Raw genomic sequence first — 23,068 nt, 5'->3', positions numbered from 1 at the left:
TCATCAAGGCTGATTGATCTCCATGATTTCCATAAATTCATCCAATTCCATTCCTTTCCTTTCCTTTCCTTTCCTTTCCTTTCCTTTCCTTTCCTTTCCTTTCCTTTCCTTTCCTTTCCTTTCCTTTCCTTTCCTTTCCTTTTCTTTCCTGTAGCAAATTCCAAAATTTAATTATACATTGTGTGAAATGTTCTTCCTCTGGTCTGTCCTGATTCTTCCAGGATTTAATTTCACTGGGCAACTTCCAGTTCTAGTATTTGGAGAAGGAGAAAATAACCTTTCCTTGACCATTCTGTCTACACCATGCATAATTTTGTTTACTGCCCTTTCATTTCTAGACCAAACAGCCCGAAATGTCACATACAGAAGCTGCTCCAGGTCCTTGATCATCTTAGTTACCTTCGGAAGTCTATGAATGCCTATGTTTCCTAAGTTATTTGTGGCTGAGATTAATGAATCATAATATACTGTGGAATTGTCCTGATGTTGGTATGTTAGGAACCTCAAGAAATAAAGATAACTTGTGGTTCAGGAATGACTATGTAAATTAGCATTCATTAAATACAAAATGGGTTTTTAATGGGTTTTTTTAAAGAAAATCTCTGCAGACTTCTTTCCAGTCTTCTCTATGTGATGTTTTATATCTACTCATAATGACAATATTTTTTTTCATAGAAGGTAAACAGCAATCAGCTTCGTATTCCAAACAATAGAACATTCCGTGATATCATACCGATTTAGTTAATTATTCTCAAAGGCTGGCAGTACAAGGTAATAACAATTTAGAAATTATTTCTTTGAACATTTCCCCCCCTCTTTAATGTAATGGTTTTTATTTATGGTTGCAATCAAAGCAATATTAAATGGGCCACATGAATATTACTCACACAAAAAATAGATATGGGAAGAGAAAGGGTATTTATATGATAATAAGCTGACTATGAATCTGCAATACAATTTGTCTCCTTAAGAGCCCAATACAGCTTAGCTGGACACTGTTGACAAAACTGAGGCAGAGAAAAAAGTCTGAATAGGCTTATAGCAGAAAAGATCTACTTATTGATGTTACACAATAACAGGAACACAAAACTCTAGTGTCAGTTAATGCTTAAGTGTAAATTCTATGTGAAATCTTTCAATGGACATATCTCTGTATCATCGTCTCCCTATTCAAGTCTCAGTTTCTCAGCTGACCCAAGCAGACCTGGGATGGCAAGTTCTTTCCTTGACCAATACCAAAAGATGTGTCATCCTATAGTCCGCTGTAATCTCTCACTATAGGAAATCAGTGAAATTAAGAAGCCTTACCCTGACCATCATCTTTCTAGCAATGTGCAGTGAAGGAAGAGGCTGGCAAGCATGCTGATCCACAGACCAGAAGCCCTGTTTCTGCCATTTCCAGATGCAGGAACTTCAATTCCCAAGGGTTCCTCAGCCAACATGGCCATTGCTAAGAATTCTGGGAGTTGAATTCCAAGCAACTGGAATTTCCCAAAGTTTAAAAAACACTTGAGCTAGAAGCTTCCCATGCACTTGTCTAAAATGCATGAAGTGACAGTGAAGCACCTCTGCTCTTCCAGCTGTTTCTGCTCTGCTTGTACCCTCCTTCTGTTTGTTGTTTACCCTTTCACAGCGTATGTGAAATATCAAATATTTTCTATGGCTAACAGTTCAATTTTATTTTATTTTTTTCAGATTCCTAACAATTATATGCTATAGAATCCTGTCTATTGCTTCTTGTCTTGATTCCCCTTGATAAAACGAACTGCTGAATTCCAAGTTGTCTGTGGTGATTCTCAGTCATCCCGAAGGTCATAATTGTGTCTAAGCTGCTTTTCCAAAAAACAAATTTCCTTCAGGAAGAAGAAGAACGAGATGTTTCTCATCCAAGAAGCTTCATCATGAAATCCAACTTGTTCTTAATTTGGAAAAAAAATATATAACAAGTACTTTGAGAAAATGACCCATGCTTTACAGGCTTGGTATAGCAAAGGAGCAGGGCAAAGTCTGATCCAATAAAAGGAAGAAGATAGATGAACCGAATTTGGGTGCCTGGAATCTGATCTTGCATTAATAAATTGTACTGTGCAACTGCCAAACATATTCCAAGAACAACAAAAGGCCAAACACAGAGCAGGATGCATACTTAACTGGCTCATTTGTATGGTTAGAACAACACAACTCTGAGCAAGCCTATGCCGTGGTCATGATTTATTGTGTCAGGATGATAGGACAGAGACAGGAAAAGGCCCAGCCAATCTCTTGTTTTTATATCCTGATTTAATTAAATGTGCATAAAAATGTTTACAGAAAAAAAACACCGAATAAACTGTCCATTAAGAGCAGAACTAAAACATATAAAGGTATTTCAAATGTATGTTTGAAATGTGACTAAGATTGGACTTTATTGATTCAGAAGATCTTAAAGACTAATGTACGATTGAAATCAGATATATTCCTTTTGGGAATGATGGAGAAACAGTTGGGGAAAAAAAGTCGTGAAATTTTGTTTTTATATATGCCAGGTGTAAAAGAACTTCACTATACATGAAGTTCCAATTAAACTGATTTATTATTACTCATGAAATGCACAGGAATCAACTGAAGCTTAGCACTATTTTGGCACTAGATAAGAGTTAACAGAATTTAAGAAAGGTTAAGTTAGTCCATTTGTGACTATATAATAACTCTAGGCTGATTCTTCTTTTGACTCTGCCTCCGGATTCTGCCACTCCTTCTCCTAAAATACAGTATATAATGACAGTCAGACTTTTACATGCACAATGGTGGAAAGATTTAACATTACTTAGAATGGAAGAATGGATGATGAAGTTGATGGAGCTGCTGATTTTTGAAAGGCAAACTTGACAGCTTTAATTAGAGAAAATATATTGAGTATTTTTAATGCTGATTGGAAGTCCCTTCTAAATTTTTTTCACAAAATGAAAAAATATGAATTTATGTTGTATGGATCTGATTATTAAAAATAGTATATAGTAGAAAAATGAAAGTTACATTGTAAACCTGGAGTAAAATCTTAATGTAAATGTATACTTATATAAGTTGTAAAAGAAAGTCAGAAGTAATTTCTATGTGTTTTTTCTTTCTTTTTCTTTCTGCACTTTTGGCTTTGTTTTCTTTTTTCATTATTTTTTTCCTCCCTTCTGTCTCAATTAGTTGTTAGTTTTTGCCTCTTTATTTTAAAATTTTAATCAAGTTATTTTTTTAAAAAAAGTTGCTGCTTCATGAAGGCAGACAGTTGCTGATCCTTGACACATATATTTATGGCACATTCTCAAAAAGAACACAGGGATAAAATATAAAACATAGAGTATAAGACCTAAAGATGAAAAACCAGCAGATGCCCAATGTAAGTGGGGCAAAATACCATCATCGAATTGTGAGTGTGAGTCCAAAAACAAGCTATCCACAATACATAGTGGCAGAGTGTCAAAACAGAGCCTATAATGGAGATTTTGTTGATTTCCTGGCTGGGACAAATGAAGTAAAGTATATTTTTTAATATATTTATTTTTTATTTATATGTGTGGGGGGCACAGTGGTTAGCGTGCAGTATTGCAGGCTAATTCTGCTGACTGTCAGGAGTTCGATCCTCATTGGCTCAAGGTTGACTCAGCCTTCCATCCTTCCAAGGTCGGTAAAATGAAGAGCCAGATTGTTGGGGGTAATAGGCTGACTTTGTGAACTGCTTTAGAGAGTACTGTAAGTCACTTTGAAGTGATATATAAGTCTAAGTGCTATTGTTATAAAAAAGTATATCTGCAACTTAAATATCTGTCTGTAATCTTCCTGTTAAGATTTCAGATGCTTGACAATCACATCTTAATAATGAAGGACCTTGTGATGTCAGCACATCCTGGAATCTCCTAGGATCAGGATGCTCCTGACTTGGTTACCTCCCTAACAATTTTAGGATTTAAGTGTCCCTAAAAGAGTGATTACAGCCATTAATATGATAAAGGGGATTGTTGCAAGTCAACAGGAAGGTTGGAGTGACATTTAGAAAGATACTTAAGACCAAACAGTGGTTGTTAGTAAGGATAAGCCTTCACCTTTCTTTCTTTTTACAACTGCTTATTAACAAATGTGGTTTGACTGTATATACACTTTTTTTTACTTTTAACATCCCTGTAATCCTTTGAATCTGGGTGGAGTCAGGGCAATTGAACAGAGCTGAGCATTTACTGGCCGGATGCCTTTCCTGCCACCTACACAGAGTTCACAGCAGATAGTTTCTCTTTGCGTCCAGAAAGAGACATATCTACCACTACCTAGGATCAAACTCACAGCTTCCTGATTGTGTGGGGAGAGCTCCACTTCTAGCCCACTGTATATACTCTGACTGTATATACACTAATACGACCAAACCAGTTACACAGTCATAGCTAAATACAGTATATGGGCACAGTGATCTTTGTCTGAGCTCACCCAGTTGAGTTACATTACCTGGACCATCTAAACGTCCTAAATCACTGTCATGGTTGTACTGGAACTGCAGCAGCCCATGGAAACTTTTCCATATGCTGAGGTAATATTTTCTCAGGCACACTTTATCCTCTGCAAATATTTACTTATGACAAGTTCAATTTTCCTTACTGTGACTGGATTAAGAGCTTTGAAGTTGGAAGCAGCAAGGTTAAGGGAAGATTATTTTAGGAGCAAATGCAGCTGTAAAATATCATTCATGGAACACATGCAAGCAGGGAATTTGTATTTTTTTTGAAGTTTTCTGTCATATCAAAATGTTGACATTTTGACACTGAGAGTTTGCTTTGCCCCTCAAAGAGACCATATGAGTAGTTTAATTTCCATGTGTGTTTCTATCAATGCAATCTGAAGGCACAGGAGCCCTTGTTAAGCTTGGTTTACAGATAAAAAAAGGTTTCTTATGGATTTACACAGATAATTTTCCATACGTATAATATCCATATTAAACAAAAGATATGGACCCATCTCTTCTACGATAGACAGCTTTGAGACTGCTGGAAATGAAATCCAGCTCTTACAAAGCCAAAAATGCAGAGAAAAATCCAACAAAATTCCCTGTTTATACCTAAGCATTAACATTTGCACACCTTTCAGCAGTTAAGCTACATGCACACACACCTCCTTAGGAAACTGCAATCATGGCAAAATAAATTTTGGCAGAAATCGGTAGACAGCTGAATTGGAACTTGAGAACTATTATGGGGTATCTGGCTTTGCTAAATTAATATTAAGGGAAATCATGATATGGAAACCCTATCCATAAAGACATGGCAGTGAAAGCTGGACCATAAGAAAGGCTGAGCGCCAAAGAATTGAGGCCTTTGAGCTATGGTGCTGGAGAAGACTCCTGCGAGTCCCTTGGACTGCAAGGCGATCAAACCGGTCAGTCCTAGAGGAGATCAACCCTGACTGCTCTTTAGAAGGCCAGATCCTGAAGCTAAAACTCAAGTACTTTGGCCACCTAACGAGAAGGAAGGACTCACTGGAGAAGAGCCTAATGCTGGGAAAGGTTGAGGTCAAGAGAAGAAGGGGACGACAGAGAATGAGGTGGCTGGATGGAGTCCCTGAAGCAGTAGGCGTGAGCTTAAAGGGACTCCAGAAGATGGTAGAGGACAGGAAGGCCTGGAGGAACGTTGTGAATAGGGTCGCGATGGGTCGGACACGACTTCGCAGCTAACAACAACATCCATAAAGACTTCTTTCTATGTGGATGCACCATTGACTTGTTCCAAATGAAATGGGCTTATTTAAGGTGGACATTATGACACCTACTAGCCTTATCTGACCTTGGGGGTGGGGGTGGGGGTGTCAAACTTGGAAGTATTATAAGACCCTCTAGTCCTCTGGACCCCTGGGGAAGACTGGCCTCGGAATGAGGCAAAATGGGGAGATCCCCCAATCGTTCATTCCCCCCCCCCTCCTTCATCCTTTCTGTCTGGAAAAGTCCTTGTTTGGTAGGGGGGGGGAAACAATCAAGGGAGAGCGGAGGACCTTTCTGAAAGTTTCTGGAAAAGAACGGCAGTTGAAAATGTATCCGGGCAAGGCGTGAATAGACGAAGTCCGAGGGGGAAAGAACCGGAGAACACCTTCACCTAGCAAATGTCAGCACTCCTCTCGGGACTCGCCGCCCAATCAATCTAACGGCCAATTCAGGACCGGGAAACGCATCTTAATTGCTGGAAGAGCTTGTCTTAATTGTAATCGCCAGAGGCGGCTCTCAGGCCAAAAAAAAGCTGGAGCAAGGGAGGGGAAGGAAGGGGGACGTCCCTTTCCTCTTTCCTCTTTCCCTTTCCCTTCCCTGCATTCTGGGCAGACTTTCCCGCAGCCAGCCAGCCAGCGAGAGCCTGGAGAAGCCCTCGGAGCAAGCTCGCCGGACTCCAGGGAGCGCTGTGTCGCCGCCCGCCCAGGGAGGGGGAGCCGCAGGAAGAGAAGGCGGTAGCCCCACCAGGCGCATCTGGACACGGGAGCCGAAGGCGCAGCCGGCCTCGGTGCGGCTGATGGGCGCAGCCCGGCTAGCAGCCAGCCACAACCGAAGCTTCGCGGCTCCAGGTAAACCAAACTTTGCCTCTTCGTCTGGCCGCACCGAATCCAATTCCCGCCGGTCGACCTGGAAGGGTCCCGAGGCTTGACAGTCTCCGAGGAGGAGGAGGAGGAGGAGGAGAGGAGGAGGAGGAGGACTAAGACGGGCAGAGAGCGCTAGAGGGTTCGTGGGGGGGTGTAGGGGGAGAGGGAGGCGGAGGGGGGGGGATGTCCGGGAATCGGGGCAGAGCAGCTGGCGGGGCCCGAGACGCAGTTTAGGGGCGACCTTGGGGTAGCGCAGCAGCAGCAGCAGCGCCGCCTCTCCGAAGGTTTTTGCCCGGGCTGCCTTCCTCTGGCAAGGCATCGGACCTCGGATCTCCTGGCCGGCGGTCTGCTCTCCCGTATGCCCGGGCCGGCTTCCCCCTCTGCAGGTCAAGGGCGGCCCAAGCCCAAAGCAATTCCCTAACTGCAGCTCTGGACGTTTTTCCTCTAACTGGCCGACTGCAGCAGATCTCCCGATCCGGGACTAGGGAGATTCTAGACTGCAGGGGTCTTCAAACTTGGCCCTTTTATGACTTGTGGACTTCAACTCCCAGAATTCCTCAGCCAGCTTTGCTGGCTGAGGAATTCTGGGAGTTGAAGTCCACAAGTCATAAAAGGGCCAAGTTTGAAGGCCCCTGCTCTAGAGAGACGTCTTGCCTCCGATTCCCTCTTTTGTTTTGTTTAGTTCGGAGCCCGCCACTCCGGCTCGAAGCCGTCAGCGCCGAGCAAAGCTGCCCGCCCCCCCCTCCCCGGGTTTGGCCGCTCGGCGCCTTTCCCTTTGGGCGCTGCGTATAATTTCATATATGCCTGATTGAGGGGAGAGGCGTAGAAATGGGTCGGCAGCCCCGAGTCGGTTCTGTTGCGAAGACCCAGCCCTTTTCTCGGTTTGGGGGACAGTGAGAAAGGGGATCTGGGAAAACCAGTCGTTGTTGGGTTCTTTTCCGGAGTGGGATCCGTTGCAAACCCTGTTCACCTATTTGACCTCTGCGAGGCAATTCTGCCATTTTTTTTTTTTAAAAAAAGGATTGGGTTTCTGAAATAGTAGACTGCTAATAAACAGGACCGGTTCTGGGACCCTGGGCTCCATCCTGGATGGCAGAGTTAAGGTACAGGACTGCTTGGAGATCTCAGTTGAACCCACTAATGATTTACTAGCCCTGATTTCTTTGAAAGTCCAAATCGCTTATTTGGACTGAAGAAGGGTTACGTGCTCTGTTGTGATACATGGTGCATTCAGCTGCCTTTCGGCACCCTTTGATTCTGGGTTCAAATTCAAGGTATTTCGGTCGAATACGGCCTTTCTCTTCATGGTGTCCTCAAGATGTGTGGGGCGTCAGCTCCCAGTCCACCTAACCAAAGGCCCTCTCAACATGCCGAGAGAGAAAGTGGGGGCAGGATCCTGTTTTATCAAAGTTCTAGAGAAGTATTCCAAGAGTTTAGACAGAAGCGTGATTGTCTGTCTGTCTATCTATCTGTCTGTCTGTCTATCTATCTGTCTGTCTGTCTGTCTGTCTGTCTATCTATCTATCTATCTATCTATCTATCTATCTATCTATCTATCTATCTATCTATCTATCTATCTATCTATCTATCTATCTATCTATCGTCAATCTTTGCAAGTTTCCCTTTCTTTTAAATTTTGAGCACAGCAAGAAGCATTGTGTGTAAGTGTGTTGGGGCTCTGATCACCATTTAGCACTTTCTGTAGTGTTTGGGTTTCGTGTTATTTGGGGAGCATAAAGGTGTGGGGAGGATGGTGTGTAAAAAAAATCTCAAATATTTGAATAAGTCTTCTTTCGTTTTTTTTTATCTTAGTTTTTTTTATACATATTCAATATTATTAAGGCTTGTTTTATCCTATATAAGCTAGAGAGTGATGGATTTTAGAGTTTATAGTTGTTAGTATATGATTGTTTATGATTGCTTTTTATATATATACCTTGTATTTAGCTCTGGGAAGTGGGGGGGAGGGGGGGAGGGGGGGAGGTAGGGGGGGGAGGAGGGAGGGGGAAGGGGGGATGCTTAAAGGAAAATTGTATTTTAAAACTTTTCAATAAAAAAACAACTCAAATATTCACGGAAAAAAAGACTTCTGAGAAATTTAAATTCAACAGTAATTGGTGCAATTACTGCATCTAGAGCTGGTTATTAGAACTGTCACAGTAGCTTGCTAACATCTTTTTTAAGCAAAGATTATTCAGGAAAATATTCAAAAAAAAGTAGCTTCTGCAACACAAGAGGATAACTCTTGATTGAATTCCTGACTTCTTTTTTCTTTTAAAGGGATGTGTAAATGCACATGAAATAGAACAGTGCTTACCTTGGGAGGTGTTTTAGAAAGTAAATTGGGTAGGCACCAAGTGAAGGTGCAGATATGTGTCACGTATCATCTCTTCAGCATACAAAGGTAGTTCTTGACTTACAGCCATTAAGTAAAAGGTAAAGGTTCCCCCGCACATGCGTGCTAGTCGTTTCTGACTCTAGGGGCCGGTGCTCATCTCCGTTTCAAAGCCGAAGAGCCAGTGCTTGTCCAAGGACATCTCCGTGGTCATGTGGCCAGCATGACTAGATGCCAAAGGTGCATGGAACGCTGTTACCTTCCCACCGTAGTGGTCCCTATTTTCCTACTTGCATTTTTACGTGCTTTCGAATTGCTAGGTTGGCAGAAGCTGGGACGAGTAACAGGCCCTCACTCTGTTATGTGGCACTTGGGATTCGACCCGCCAAACTGCCGACCTTCTGATCGACAAGCTCAGCATCCTAACCCACTGAGCCACCGCATCCCTTTACAGCCATTAATTGAGCCCAAAACGTCTGTTCCTAAGTGAAACGTTTGTTAAGTGAGTTTTGTCCCATTTTACGACTTTTCTTGCCACAGTTGTTAAGTAAATCACTGCAGTCAATAAGTTAGTAACCTGGCTCTTAAGGGAATTGGGCTTCCCCATTTGCTTGTCAGAAGGTCGCAAAAGACTCCAGAACACTGCAGCCCTCATAAATATGAACCAATTGCCATATATCTAAGTTTTGATCATGTGACCGTGAGGATGTTGCAACGGTCATAAGCATGAAAAACGTTCATAAGTCAACTTTGAACAGTCACTAAACAAACCACTGTAAGTCAAGGACTTCCTTTATGTGCATGTTGTGGTATACAATAGCTACATAGCAGGGCTCATACTAATTGTAGGAAAGACTAATGTTTATTATGGCTACAACACAAGATCAACAAATGATAATACAACAAGGAGAAAAGAGCTTTACATCTTGATTATGTTATCTAATATCCAGTCCAACATTTTTCTCTTACATTTCCCAGCGTTTCGACTAAGATCAACGATTGTTAACGAGAGTTGCTGAATAACAACTAGTCCTCAACTTACAAGCAAAATTGAGCCCCAAATTTCCATTGCTAAGTAAGACGGTTGTTAAGCAACTTGTGCCTCAGTTTACGACCTTTCTTGACCGAGTTTTTAAATGAATCACTGCAACTGTAAGATTAGTAACACGGTTAATTGAATCTGGCTTCCCCATTGTCTTTGCTTCTCAGAAGGTTGGAAAAAGGTGATCACATGACCCCGGGACACTGCAACTGTCATAAATATGAGTCAGTTGCCAGGTATCTGAATTTTGATCACATGACCATGGAGATGCCACAATGACTGTAATTGTGAAAAATGGTAGTAAGTCCCTTTTTTCAGTGCTGTTGTAACTTCAAATGGTCACTAAACGAACTTTTGTAAGTTGAGTACTAACCTGTACAGCTCTCAGCATCCCTACAAAGCACGAGCAATACAGTAGTAAGGGATGTTCAACATTCAACATTCAGAGAACTCTTTGAGTTGTCAACAGGATATGATGTCCTGTAGTCCTTGGTGCTCTTGGGACTGACATTGCAAATCTCATTTGGTTTTGGACTGCTAGGGTCGGCCTCCCTGGTTGTTCTCACTATGGTAACCTGACTGAGCAGTTACCATAGTGAGAATATTTCTGTCTTGTGTCATGATGGTTGTAAGTCAAGGCACACATGACCAACCCAATTTTATGACATATTTTACAGTAGTCCTTTACTGAACACTGCAGTGGTTAAAGGAACCCATTGCCCTCAGTGGGCATTCTATTTTTGACAGAAATGAAAAATAAATGCTGGTTTCTAGCAAGAGCATTATAAATTGTGTGACCACGGGACACTGCAATTAAGCTGACTTTGTAATAATGCCGCTTGGGGTGTGTGTGAAAGCCCTAATAAGCAGGCATATACATAGAATGAAGGCTACTGCTAAGCTTGTAAGCCGCCCTGAGTCTTCGGAGAAGGGCGGGATATAAATGGAATTAAAATTAAAAAATAAAATAAATAAATAAATAGACTGGTTGCCAAGTGGCCAAAATGTGACCATGGCGGGGGGGGGGAGGGGTGGGCTGAACTTCAAATATGCCTCATAAATACCCTTTGGGAGGTTCATCATAATTTCAAATAATTGCTAAGTGAACGGTCCTAAGTCAAGGACTACTGTATTGGTGTTTGTGAGTCAGGTCTAAAAGATGACCTTTTAAAAATACATAAAAACAACAACATCCCCGCCACCCCCAGAAGGTAGATTGACCCTGCTAACTTTTAAGAAGGCCCTGAAGACATGGCTCTGCCATCGTGCTTGATGTACATCAATGATGGGGAATTTTTACAATAGCTTTGTTGAGTTTGAAACAAGGATGGATTTGACTACTGATGAGTTATTGATGATTTTATACGCTTGTATATTGGTTTTTAACTTGTTCTTAATGGACAGTTGTTTTAAATTGTTGTGAGCTGCCCAAAACCACCTAGGTGAGATGGGAGGGATGGGATGGGGGCTGTATAAATTCAATAATTTTTTTTAAAAAGTTCAGTAGTACAATAACAGGAGGCAAGGATGGAGGCATTTAATTCCTCACCCATGGGGCCAAAACATCCTGTAAATAGGCTAGCAGAAGCATTTGAAGGTTTACTAAAAACTTTGATTCCTAAAACGGACCAGCAATTTTTACCCTGAAGTCTGTAAACGTACCTAAAATAAGTTATTGGTTTTTTTTATTGCTGTATATTTACAGAAAAAAAGATTGCATTTTTCTGCTCTTCTTTCCTTGTTTCTGAAAGCAACTGCTTGGGTAGATTTAAAGAGAAGCTTGTTTGTACAAGTGACTATAAGAGTATGAAATTATTGAGGGGTAAAGTTGTTTTGGATGACTATTTTCTTAAGAGTTCAGGAGTGGGTAATCTCTAATTCCTAGAAAATAGATTCTCAGGAGAAGGAAAGTGAAGTCAGCAAAATATTTAGGTATGATTATTTGCCAAAGAAAAGAATAGCTACTATTTTGAAGGATGAAGACAAGTATTTCCGAGAAATAAAGAAAATGGGGGGGAAAAATCCTTGAAGCATTAGTTTCTTTCTGGCCAACAAATAAAGCTAAAAAAAAATCTGGAAAGGATTTTACTTTTGTTTTCTTTGCAAACAATCTCTGCTTCTGTACACCCCTAAGAAACAAGAGGATTATAAGTATATGTGAGCATCTTCAACTGGGCTAATTAACAATCGTTCAGAAGATGAATTCAAACGGTACGGTAGGTCCTTAAGACCGACCTAATTAAGTTTACCATCAGTAAGGGACTCAAGGACACAATTGTTATGCTAATCCCATTTGCCTTGGAAATTAGCAGCTTCATGGGCAGCGAATTCAATCACTGAAAACTGAAGACACTTATGCCACAGAGGAATTTTTTTTAATAAACAAACAAATTGTGCCTCAAAAATGGTAAGGAACACTATAGTCTTTACAGTTAGTCCTTGACTTACAACAGTTCATTTAGTGACTGAAGTTACAACGGCACTAAAAAAAGGGACTTACGATTGTTTTTCACACTTATAGCCACTGCAGCATCCCCATGGTCACATGATCAAAATTCAGACATTTGGCAACTGACTCATATTTATAATGGTGGCAGAGTCCCGGGGTCATGTAATCCCCTTTTGTGACCTTCTGACAAGTAAAGTCAATGGGGAAGCCAGGTTCACTTAACAGCCTGTTACTTACTTAACAATTGCAGCAATTCACTTAACAACCGTGGCAAGAAAAGTCATAAAATCAGGCAAAACTCATTTATTTGTTTGTTTGTTTGTTTGTTTGCTTGCTTGCTTGCTTATTAAATTTATTGGCTTATTTTCTTACTTACCTAATTATTAAATTTATTGGCTGCCCATCTTACCATAAGGTAACTCTGTTTTCTATTTTGTTAATGACGTCTGTGGAGTCACATCTGTAAGAATTAAATTTGGATATCACAGGCCTAAAAGGTCCAATGTCTTAAAAAAAACCAGTTCAGAATCTGAATAATTGAGTGACAGTACGTTATTACACAGGGGGTGTGATGGGTCAGTGGTTAAAGATGTTGAGCTTGCCTGGAAAGCTGACAGCCCAGGTTTGAGACCCGACAGCCACATGACAGAGTGAGCTCCTGTTACTTGCCCCAGCTCCTGCCCACCTAGCGGTTCAAAAGCATGTAAATGCAAGTAGATAAATAGGTACCACTTCAGTGGGAAGGTAACAACATTCCGTGTGCTTCTGCATACAGTATGTCATGCTGACCACATGTCCATGGAAGTGTCTTCAAACAAAGCTGGCTCCCTCTGCTAAGAAATGGAGATGAGCAACCCCCCCCCCCAGAATTGGACCTGACTGGATAGGGGAAAACCTTTACCTTCTTAGTTATTACAGAGTAGAGCCAATCTTAGACAATTTTTGTGAGCTGTAAGAGGCAGAAGTTATAGATTTTGCACGATAAAGATAAATTACAGTACTTCAGAGTCCATATGTATTTCATAGCCAGATCGTCTTCTGGGATTAATCAAGCTCAGTTGACTACTTATGGAATAAATGCTGCTTTGTCAGACAATTGTGGAACAACTTGTTTTTTGGTACGTTTTGTTCAGAATTACTTCTTATCCCTCTTTATCAGCACTAGTACTATATTTGGTAGTACTGCCCAATCAGGAAGGATAGAAATGTCCTGCCCACTACAGTGATGCCAAGGTGAATGCTTTGTGTGTGTGTGTGTGTGTGTGTGTGTGTGTGTGTGTGTGTGCGCGCGCGCGCACACGCATTGATTTCTCCAGGTGCACAGTTTTCTCTTCCGATCCTCTTATCTCAAATATTTAACACTAGGTGGTATATAAGAAAGTGCACATTGAAGATGTAATAAGCTCTAGCTTGCCTGTAGGGAAAAATATTCTAATAAGCCAAAATAAATCCATATTTATTCACATTGAATTCCTGTACACATCCATACCTAGATGCTGGACCACAAACAATCCTCTTGTTGACCATAGTGTACCCTGTTTGGTTTCAGAACACACAAGCACAAAAAAATGTCATTGACCTTTTAGCAGGCTTTTGTTGTTCTGAATGAAAGCAGTTTCAAATTTGCTGTTGGATATGTTTTTTCTATTTTTTAAAAAGCACCTCTGCAGGTAGTCCTCGACTTATAACTGGTTACTTAGTGATTGTTCGAAGTTACAAAAGACCCCTCCTCCAAAGATACTTGCAACCCGGTTCCAAAGTTCCAATGGCCACTCCCTCCCCACGATCGCAGGACCCCATTTATTCCCGTTTGCAGTGTCCTGCAGTCATGTGACAACGAATTATGACGTTTTTGTACAAAATCGTTTACTTCCACTTGTCGGCAAAAAACACAGTGAGCAACAGGTTTGCCTGACGACTGCAAATGACTGTGATGTTTTCTTGAAAATTTCCACGTGTGTTTTTTATGGTTTTAAAAGTTGTTTTTAGTATACTGTGTTTTTATCCTGTTCACTGTCCAGAGTTCCTTCTGATAGACAAAACAGCTATATAACTTTGTTTCATCTCTCTCTCTCTCCCTTCTCTCTCCCTCTCTCTCCCTCCCTCTCTCCCTCTCCCTCCCTCCCTCCCTCCCTCCCTTTCTCTCTCTCTCTCTCTCTCTCTCTCTCTCTCTCTCTCTCTCTCAGTGTATGCACAAACTTATTTATACACCATCTTGAAGGAAACAAATCAAATTTACTGATGTAAGCACTTTAGTAGTTAGAAAGCCAATTTAGTGAAGTGATTAAAGACGCCAGACTGGAAACCAGGAGACTGGGAATTCTAGTCCTGCTTTAGGCATGCTGCCATCTGTGTGGCTTTGGGCCAGTCACCTTTTCTCAGCTTCAGGAAGGAGTCAGTTGCAAACCATATCTGAAAACCTTGCCAAGACAACTGCAAAGACTTGTCCAAGCATTTTCCAGCAGTCCACATTAACCCCAAAGAATATGTAATTAGTAAATTAACAGTGAACCAGCTTGGTGCAGTGGCTAAGGCAACAGTCTAGCCTGTGAGTTCTGGTTCTATCTTAGGTACAATGTCATCTTAGTGACTTGGGGCCAGCCACTCACTCTCAGCCCTAGAAAACAGGCAATAGCAAACCACTTTTGAAAAATCTTGCTTGTCTGTTTCAATTGGAAAGCTCAAAACCATTTTACTTTCTTCATTTTCTATTACTTTGTCTATTTTGTGGTTCCACCATTTCTTCCTTGCAGGCGAATGATATTTCTTGCAGCTATTCCAATGCACCATTGTTGCTACTTTGTCATGCCATTGCTTGTGGTTAGTCTGTGCAATCATTTTGCAGTAGCTCATCAGGTGGTCTAGTATTTCTTCAGCTTCTTTGAAGAGGCGGTATTTGCCATCTGTTACTATCTTCTCAACTCTGGCTTTGTATGCATTGATTCTTAAGGCTTGGTCTTGTGTATTATTATGGTTTTCTGCACAGTCAGATGTTCAGTCTGGATTTGTCATTTTTGTCTGCCTAGCGAATCCTTCCCAAGTCCTTTAGTGGTCCCCAACCTTTTTGACCCAAGGGACTGGTGTCATGGAATACAATTTTTCCATGTGCCGGTGGTGGTGGGAAGGAGGAGCACGAAACCTACATCCCTCGGATGTGCAGTTTTTACAATAGGGTTCATGCTCCTATGAGAATCTAATGCCTGAGGATCTGAGGTGGAGCTGAGACGGAGATGCTAGCGCTGGGAAGCAGCTGCATATAGAGATGAAGCTTCACTTGCTCACCTGCTGCTCACCTCCAGCTGTGTGGCCCTGTGCAGCCCGGTTCCTAACAGGCCTGGCGGGTTGGGGATCCCTGATGTAGGAGATCCTCCTCTTAATTAGAGCTTTGCTCCAGTTATGGCCTTTCCTGGATCAGGAAGCTTTAGAATAATAGAAGCGTAGGGCTAGAAGGGATCTTGGAATTTCTAGTCCAATCCCCTGCCAATGGTTGTCCAATTTTTTTTCCTGAAAACCTCCAGTCACTCATGTTCTTGCTATCTTGCAGCTGGATTATTGAAATGTCTGGAAAACCATCTGATTTTTTCAGCTGATTTAGTTATGGGTGCATAGAGGTTCACCCATGGAACACATTACAGATGCAGTAGCTCAGAGTTCCCGAACCTTTCACAGTTGGTGGCCCGGAGTGAGGGGAGGGGTGAGGGGAGAAAGAGGGGATGACTTTGTGGGTGGGGCCGGAGCATATGCACATGCGTGCATGCACGCAAGCGCCCACGACTTTTGCAGCGACACGAGCATGAGTTGAACTGCGAGCGCCCGCAACAAGGCTCATGTGAGTGGGGCCTCAGGTTGGGGACCCCTGCACTAGCTGCCAATCAGCTTCTAGGTACAATTGTTGGGACAATAGTTATCACCTTGGAGCCCTATTTGTATCAAGAACCGGGTACTGTACCTCCCAAGTTGTATCTGCCAGTCTAGTAAAATCTGAGAAAAGGGCTGGCTGAGGGCCACATCATTAACTTTAGAGGCCCTTAGCTCAAGCCTTCTCAGTAATGGTCCCTGATCTTTGGAATTCACTTCAGGAGATCCTCTCTACTTCCTTTTTACTACAGTTTTGGAGAGCCATAAAAACCCGGGAAGAAGTAATTCCTCATGTTTTCCCCTCCTTTATTTTTATATTTAACTTTATGTCTGCTTGCTTGTTTGTTTAAAGAAAAATGTATTTCTTTTTTTTTCTTTTTAAAGTTAGGCCTGTTGTGAGGCCTATAAACTGCATCAATTGGAGACTTTTTTCCACATAGCCTCAATAGCAGTTCTCAGGCGGAATGCCTTCTTCTACATTTGGTCTTATCTTGATGGCTTCTGGAAGATCTAAAGGGCCCCTTACACTCAGCTGCCTTTTTGTGATATATATTTAGGCTAGAATAGAAGGAGAAAGTTGTTTTTAACAAGTGTTTGTCTGCCTGGTGTGACTCATCATCTCCCAGCTTTCCACTTTGCATTCATAAAGCTGCAGTTAGTTTCCACAATTTGCATTTCCTATTTGGCGCATTGCTCCTGGAACATCAAAATGATGTTCAAAGAACTTCTTTTCTATTGTAGAATGGGTCATCTAGCTGTCTTACAATTAGAATTTATTAAATTTATATGCCGCCTTTCTCCCTAAGGACTCAGGGCGGCTCACAACAATAAAAAGTTAAAAAAACATAAAATACAAAATTTAAAAAAGAATTAAATCATAAATGTAATAAATACATAACAATTAACCCAATAAAATCTAATTAAAAACTATAGTCAGTCCAGGCCCGATTGTTGGAACAGCCATGTCTTCAGGTCATGGCTGAAGGAGCAGCTCCGGAGGCAACTCTTTCCAGAGGGTCGGCGCGCCCACAAAGAAGGCTCTCCCCCTGGGGGTCGCTATCCGGCATTGCTTAGCTGACGGAACCCTGAGGAGGCCGACTCTGTGGGAGCAAACCGGGCGATGGGAGGTTGACAATGGCAGCAGGTGGTCTCGCAAGTACCCCGGGCCTAAGCCATGTAGGGCTTTAAAGGTAATTACCAGCACCTTGAATCGCACCCGGAGGGCAACCGGAAGTCAATGCAGCTCACGTAGGAGTGGTGTAACACGGGAGTATCGAGAAACTCCCATAAGCACCTGCACGGCCGCATTCTGCACCAGCTGAAGCCTCTGGGTGCACTTCAAGGGCAGCCCCATGTAGAGAGCATTGCTGTAATCCAGGCGAGAAGAGACAAGGGCATGGGTGACTGTGCATAGGGCATCTCGGTCCAAAAAGGGGTGCAACTGGTGCACCAGGCGAACCTGTGCGAAGGCGCCCCTGGTCACAGCAGTTAGATGATCCTCCAAGTTAAGCCGTGAATCCAGGAGGACACCCAAGTTGTGGGCCCTTTCTGAGGGGGGCAATACCTCCCCCCCATCAGAAGAGATGGAACATGTTGGACAATACGAGATGCCAGTATCCACAGCCACTCAGTCTTGGAGGGGTTCAGCCTGAGCCCGTTCTTTCCCATCCAGACCCACACTGCCTCCAGGTACCGGGACATCATGTCAAGGGTATCACTGGGTTGGCTCGGGGTGGAGATGAACAACTGGGTATCATCTGCATATTGGTGATACCTCACCCCAAAGCCATGGATGATCTCACCCAGTGGCTTCATATAGATGTTAAACAGGAGGGGGGGAGAGAACCAACCCCTGAAGCACCCCACAAGTGAGGGGCCTTGGGGTAGTTCTCTGCCCCCCTGCCAATACAAACTGCAAGCAGCCCGAGAGGTAGGAGGAGAACCACCGTAGAACAGTGCCTCCCGCTCCTAAACCCCGGAGCCGTCGCAGCAGGATACCATGGTCGATGGTATCAAAAGCCACTGAGAGGTCAAGTAGGACCAGGACAGAGGAACAACCCCTGTCTCGGGCCCGCCAGAGATCATCTACCAGTGCGACCAATGCCGTTTCCGTGCTGTAACTGGGCTTGAAACCAGACTGGTGCGGGTTCAGAGAGTCCACTTCATCCAGGAATTGCGGGAGCTGACGTGCCACAACACTCTCAACAACCTTCGCTACAAAGAGAAGGTTGGAGACAGGATGAAAGTTATTCAAGGAGGCCGGGTCCAGTGCAGGCTTCTTGAGAAGGGGCCTCACCACTGCCTCTTTTACGGCAGAGGGGAAGACACCCTTCATCAATGAAGCATTGACGACTGCCTGGAGCCAGCCCCCTGTCACCTCCCCGGCAGCCGAAACCAGCCAGGAGGGACATGGGTCCAATAGACAAGTTGTAGTGCTCAGTCTACGCATAATCCTGTCCACATCATCCAAGGAAACAGGGTCAAACTCATCCCAAATGTTATAACCAAGACCTGTCCTCTCCACTCCGCCGGATTCCACCCAGTCGGAGTCCAACCAGTCCTGATCTGAGCGATTTTGTCCTGCAGATACTGTACAAATTCCTCAGCCCTACCCTGCAAGGGGTCATCCCTTGGTTGCTGATTAAGCAGTGAGCAGGTCACTCTAAACAAGGCGGCTGGGTGGTTATCTGCGGATGCAATGAGAGCGGAAAAGTAAACACGCTTTGCCGCTTCCATCGCCACTAGGTAAGACATAAGATAAGTTCTTAGCTGTGTTTGGTCAGATTCGGATCTGCTGGACCTCCAACAGCTCTCTAGGCATCTTTTCCGGCGCTTCATCTCTCGGAGACCCTCAGTGAACCAGGGGGCCACCTGGGATCTGCGCCGGGTCAGAGGCCACAAAGGCACAACTCAATCCAAGGCCCCAGCAGCCGCCCTCTCCCAGGCTTCTACTAGGGCCTCGGCAGAGTCATGGGCAAGGGAAGCAGGAAATGTCCCAAGCTCCGTCTGGAACCTCTCAGGGTCCATCAGGCACTGGGGCGGAACCACCTGGTCGGTTCCGCCTCCCAGCGGCGGGGGGGGGGTGGCGTACAGAAAGTCTAGCCGGGGAAGAAAATGATCGGACCATGACGGGTTGGATGGTTAAATCTCCCCTACCCAGATCATTAATCCACTGTTCAGAGATAGTCTTCTATGTACAATGGCTCTGCCTGTTTTGATTTAGATTCTGTCTAAGCATGGGTCTACCTAGTGCGAATCTTGGTTCTGCCTCTCTATGGTATTGCAAGGTATTACGCTCCAGAAGTACTCCATGGTATTAAACTTGGTGGCACAGTGGTTAGAATCGCAGGCAAACTCTGCCCACAGCCTGGAGTGAGATCCTGACCGGGCTGAAGTTTGACTCAGCCTTCCATCTTTCCGAGGTTGGTAAAATGAGGACCCAGATTGTTGGGGACAATATGCTGCTATTGTAAACTGCCCAAAGAGTACTTTAAAGCACTACAGAGCAGTATATAAGTCTAAGTGCTACTTGTATTGCTATTGCACGTCATTGGTTGTCCTGTCTCTATCCCACCAATAGCAGTGGAACAGATTGCAACCATTGGGTTTAAGCAGTTTTAATAATTGAACCAGATGAGACAGTTTATCATCAAACCCTCTGGCTGACCTAAATAAATCATTAATTCCTCAGTTATTTTCTAGAGGTAGTGAGAACAATGAATTCAGAGGGCACTTTTGTATATTCCTAACTTTTTGTGAAAGTGTTGCTTTTTGCTTTGCCAGCTATAAGCTTTTTACTCAGTGATACATGGTAGCACAAATGCTACAAAGCTTTTCTTTCAGCAACATATAAGATGTCTCAACAGTATGACCTTTCAAGTGTACATTGATGTCCGAATTTTGAGTCCTTTTGCCAGTTTTTGTCTTTCTTTCTTTCTTGGCGACATTTATGTCTGCTGTTGAGTTGAATTCAGAAAATAAATAAGCTCTATCTTCTTAAACGGCAATCTTTACTTGGCAGACGAGAGAACATGCAGCTTCCTTTCAAACTAATCATGCAGTTAATTGTTACGAAACATGTAGGACACATGAAAGATCACAAGCACTGAATTATGGTCAGAAATTAATTTAAAATCTATGCCATACTGCTATTTTAAATGAAGCAATTCAGCTATTAACATGCTGTCATCAAAAAAAGATTTGGGTAGCTTGATGGTAAAATGTATCCACGTTAAATCAAAAGTGAAAATTATCTCTGCTTTTAAAAGAAATGATCCAGCAGATATCCAATTAAGCCCTTTTTAAAGCAAGTGAAGAGAAAAAAAAACAATTACTGAATGAAAGAGAATAGATTGGTGGTGCTGCCTCTTATTTTTCTAATATAACTTTATTAAGAAAATTGAAAAGGAAGTTAAAAATTAACACAAAATAATATAAGAGGGGGGGAAAGAAATCAAAGAGAAAGGTAAAAATGTAAGAAAGGAAGAAAGCAAAAGAAAAAATAGAATGGAAAGAAAAAAGACACAAAGTAGTGGCTTCTAATCTTTATAACAGTTGACAATCCCAGGACAATCCCGGGATGCTGCAATCATGGTAAATAGATGCTAGTTGCCAAGTATCTGAAGTTTGATCATGTAACTGTGGGGATGCCGCAATGGTCATAAGTGTGAGAATTGGTCATAAGACACATTTTGCAGTGCCATTGTAACTTTGAATGGCCATTAAACAAATGGTTCTAAGTCAAAGACAACCTGTATATCATTCTAGATAAAGATATTTATTGTTATTACCAAAATTCTCCCCAGCAATTACAGTTTTTAGTTTTTCCCATCTTAACATTTTAAATTCCATGGCTTAACATAGTTATTTTGAAATAACAAAATAAGCATTATCTGTTATCTTACCTTACTCTCAATCTTAAAACCCATTTTGTTCATCGATTCTGTTTGATCACCTACTTTCATATTTTTGAGGAAAAAATGGTTCATTTTCAGCTTCTGTTTGTTAATTTGTTAATGCACCAAATTTTTAAAATTGGACTATGAATGTTTCAGTTTAAAGGATCTTCCAAAAATGACACCATCATCTGCAAAAGACCTTAACATATGAATTCCTTTTTTTTATTGAAAAGTTTTGTCATACATTTTATCTTTAACAGTCCCCCCTACCCCTCCCCTCTCCCTCCCTCCCTTCCCCTCCCCCCCTCCCTTCCCCCCCCCCCCGACTTCCCAGAGCTAAGTACAAGGTATAAAAAACAAGAAAAAAACAATCATAAACATCCATATGCTAACAACCATAAACTCTAAAATCTATCACTCTCTAGCTCATATAGGATAACTACAAACACTATTAATATAAAATATATACATAAAACAGAAAAAAAGAAGAAAGAAAGGAAGACTTATTCAAATGCTACATGAAACTTCTTAGTCCCATATTTGTTCTGGATATACTCAATCCATTTTTTCCACTCCATAATATAGCGTTCTTGCGAGTGATATTTCAAATAAGCCGATATCTTTGCCATCTCTGCCAGGTCAGAAACCTTTAAAGTCCATTCTTCTATAGTCGGCAATTCCTCCTTCTTCCAATACTGACCTATTAAGAGTCTTGCCGCCGTAATTAAATTCAGCGTCAACTTAGTGTCCACAACTGTAGCATCTGTAATTATTCCCAACAAAAAAAGTTGCGGACAAAACTTTATCCTTTGCTTAAAAATCTTCTGCATATTCCACCAGATTTTTATCCAAAAAGCCTTAACCTTTTTACAAGTCCACCATATGTGAAAATATGTTGCATCTTCGTCACCGCACCTCCAGCATTTAGGCTGATAATTCGGATACATACTTGCAAGCTTTTTAGGATCTAAATGCCATCTGTAAAACATTTTATAAAAATTCTCTCTTAGATTTTGAGCTTGTGTGAATTTTACGTTCCTCACCCAAATCCTTTCCCATGTGTCCATTGTAATAACTTCTTGGATGTTTTGGGCCCATTTAATCATACAATCTTTAACAAGTTCTGTTTCTGAGTCAATTTCTATCAATGCAAGATATATCCATTTAATATGTGCTGGACCCTGATTTCTAATTTGCTTTATCAGATTTTCATCAGTCATTGCAAAACCAATTTTCTGATCTTCTTTCCACCTGGCCCGTAGCTGAATATATTGAAACCAAGTTTGAACAATCTTCTCATCTCGCAAGAGGCTATATGGTTTCAGACACCAGACATTTCTTTCCAAACTTAAAATCTCCTTATACGTAGTCACATCATGTTTAAAACCAACATTTATATTTTCTATTGCGTGTTTTGGAATTGCCCACAATGGTATCTTGCAGTCTAACTTATGTCTATACTTCTTCCAAACTCTCAACAATGCCTGTCTTAGAATATGCACTCTAAACACATTATCTACCTTCTTGTCATACAACAAATATGCATGCCAGCCAAACAACAAGTCGTGGCCCTCAAGATTTAATAATCTCTCTTGTGTCAAATTAATCCAATCACTTATTCCTACTAACGCAGCAGCTTCATAATATAGTTTAAGATTGGGCATTTTAAGACCACCTCTCTCACGAGTATCCTGCATAATCTTAAGTTTAACTCGTGGCCTTTTCCCTGCCCAAACAAATTTATTGATACCTCGCTGCCATTCCTCCAAATTAGAATCTTTCTTAAGAATCGGTATCATTTGAAATAAAAATAAAAATTTAGGCAGGACATTCATTTTCACTGCTGCGATTTGTCCCAGCAAAGACAATTGCAATTTCTCCCAACTCTCCATTTCTTTTTGAATTTTCCCCCA

The 23,068-nt window shown here is 42.0% G+C and overlaps 1 protein-coding gene across 2 annotated transcripts in view; it reads left to right on the top strand.

Moving 5' to 3' along the window:
- The first annotated feature begins 6,338 nt into the window (after positions 1 to 6,338).
- Positions 6,339 to 23,068, top strand: part of KANK4 (KN motif and ankyrin repeat domains 4) — a 67,099-nt gene continuing 50,369 nt past the window's right edge. For both annotated transcript variants that reach the window (XM_083359903.1, XM_083359902.1), the window contains exon 1: positions 6,339 to 6,558. The gene's annotated coding sequence lies outside the window, so the exon portion shown is untranslated. The remainder of the gene's footprint in view (positions 6,559 to 23,068) is intronic.

Source organism: Vipera ursinii (assembly GCF_947247035.1).
Source record: "Vipera ursinii genome assembly, chromosome: 3".
Lineage (NCBI taxonomy): Eukaryota > Metazoa > Chordata > Lepidosauria > Squamata > Viperidae > Vipera > Vipera ursinii.
Note: the sequence above shows the minus strand (reverse complement) of the source record. Positions and strands in the feature narration are given on the sequence as shown.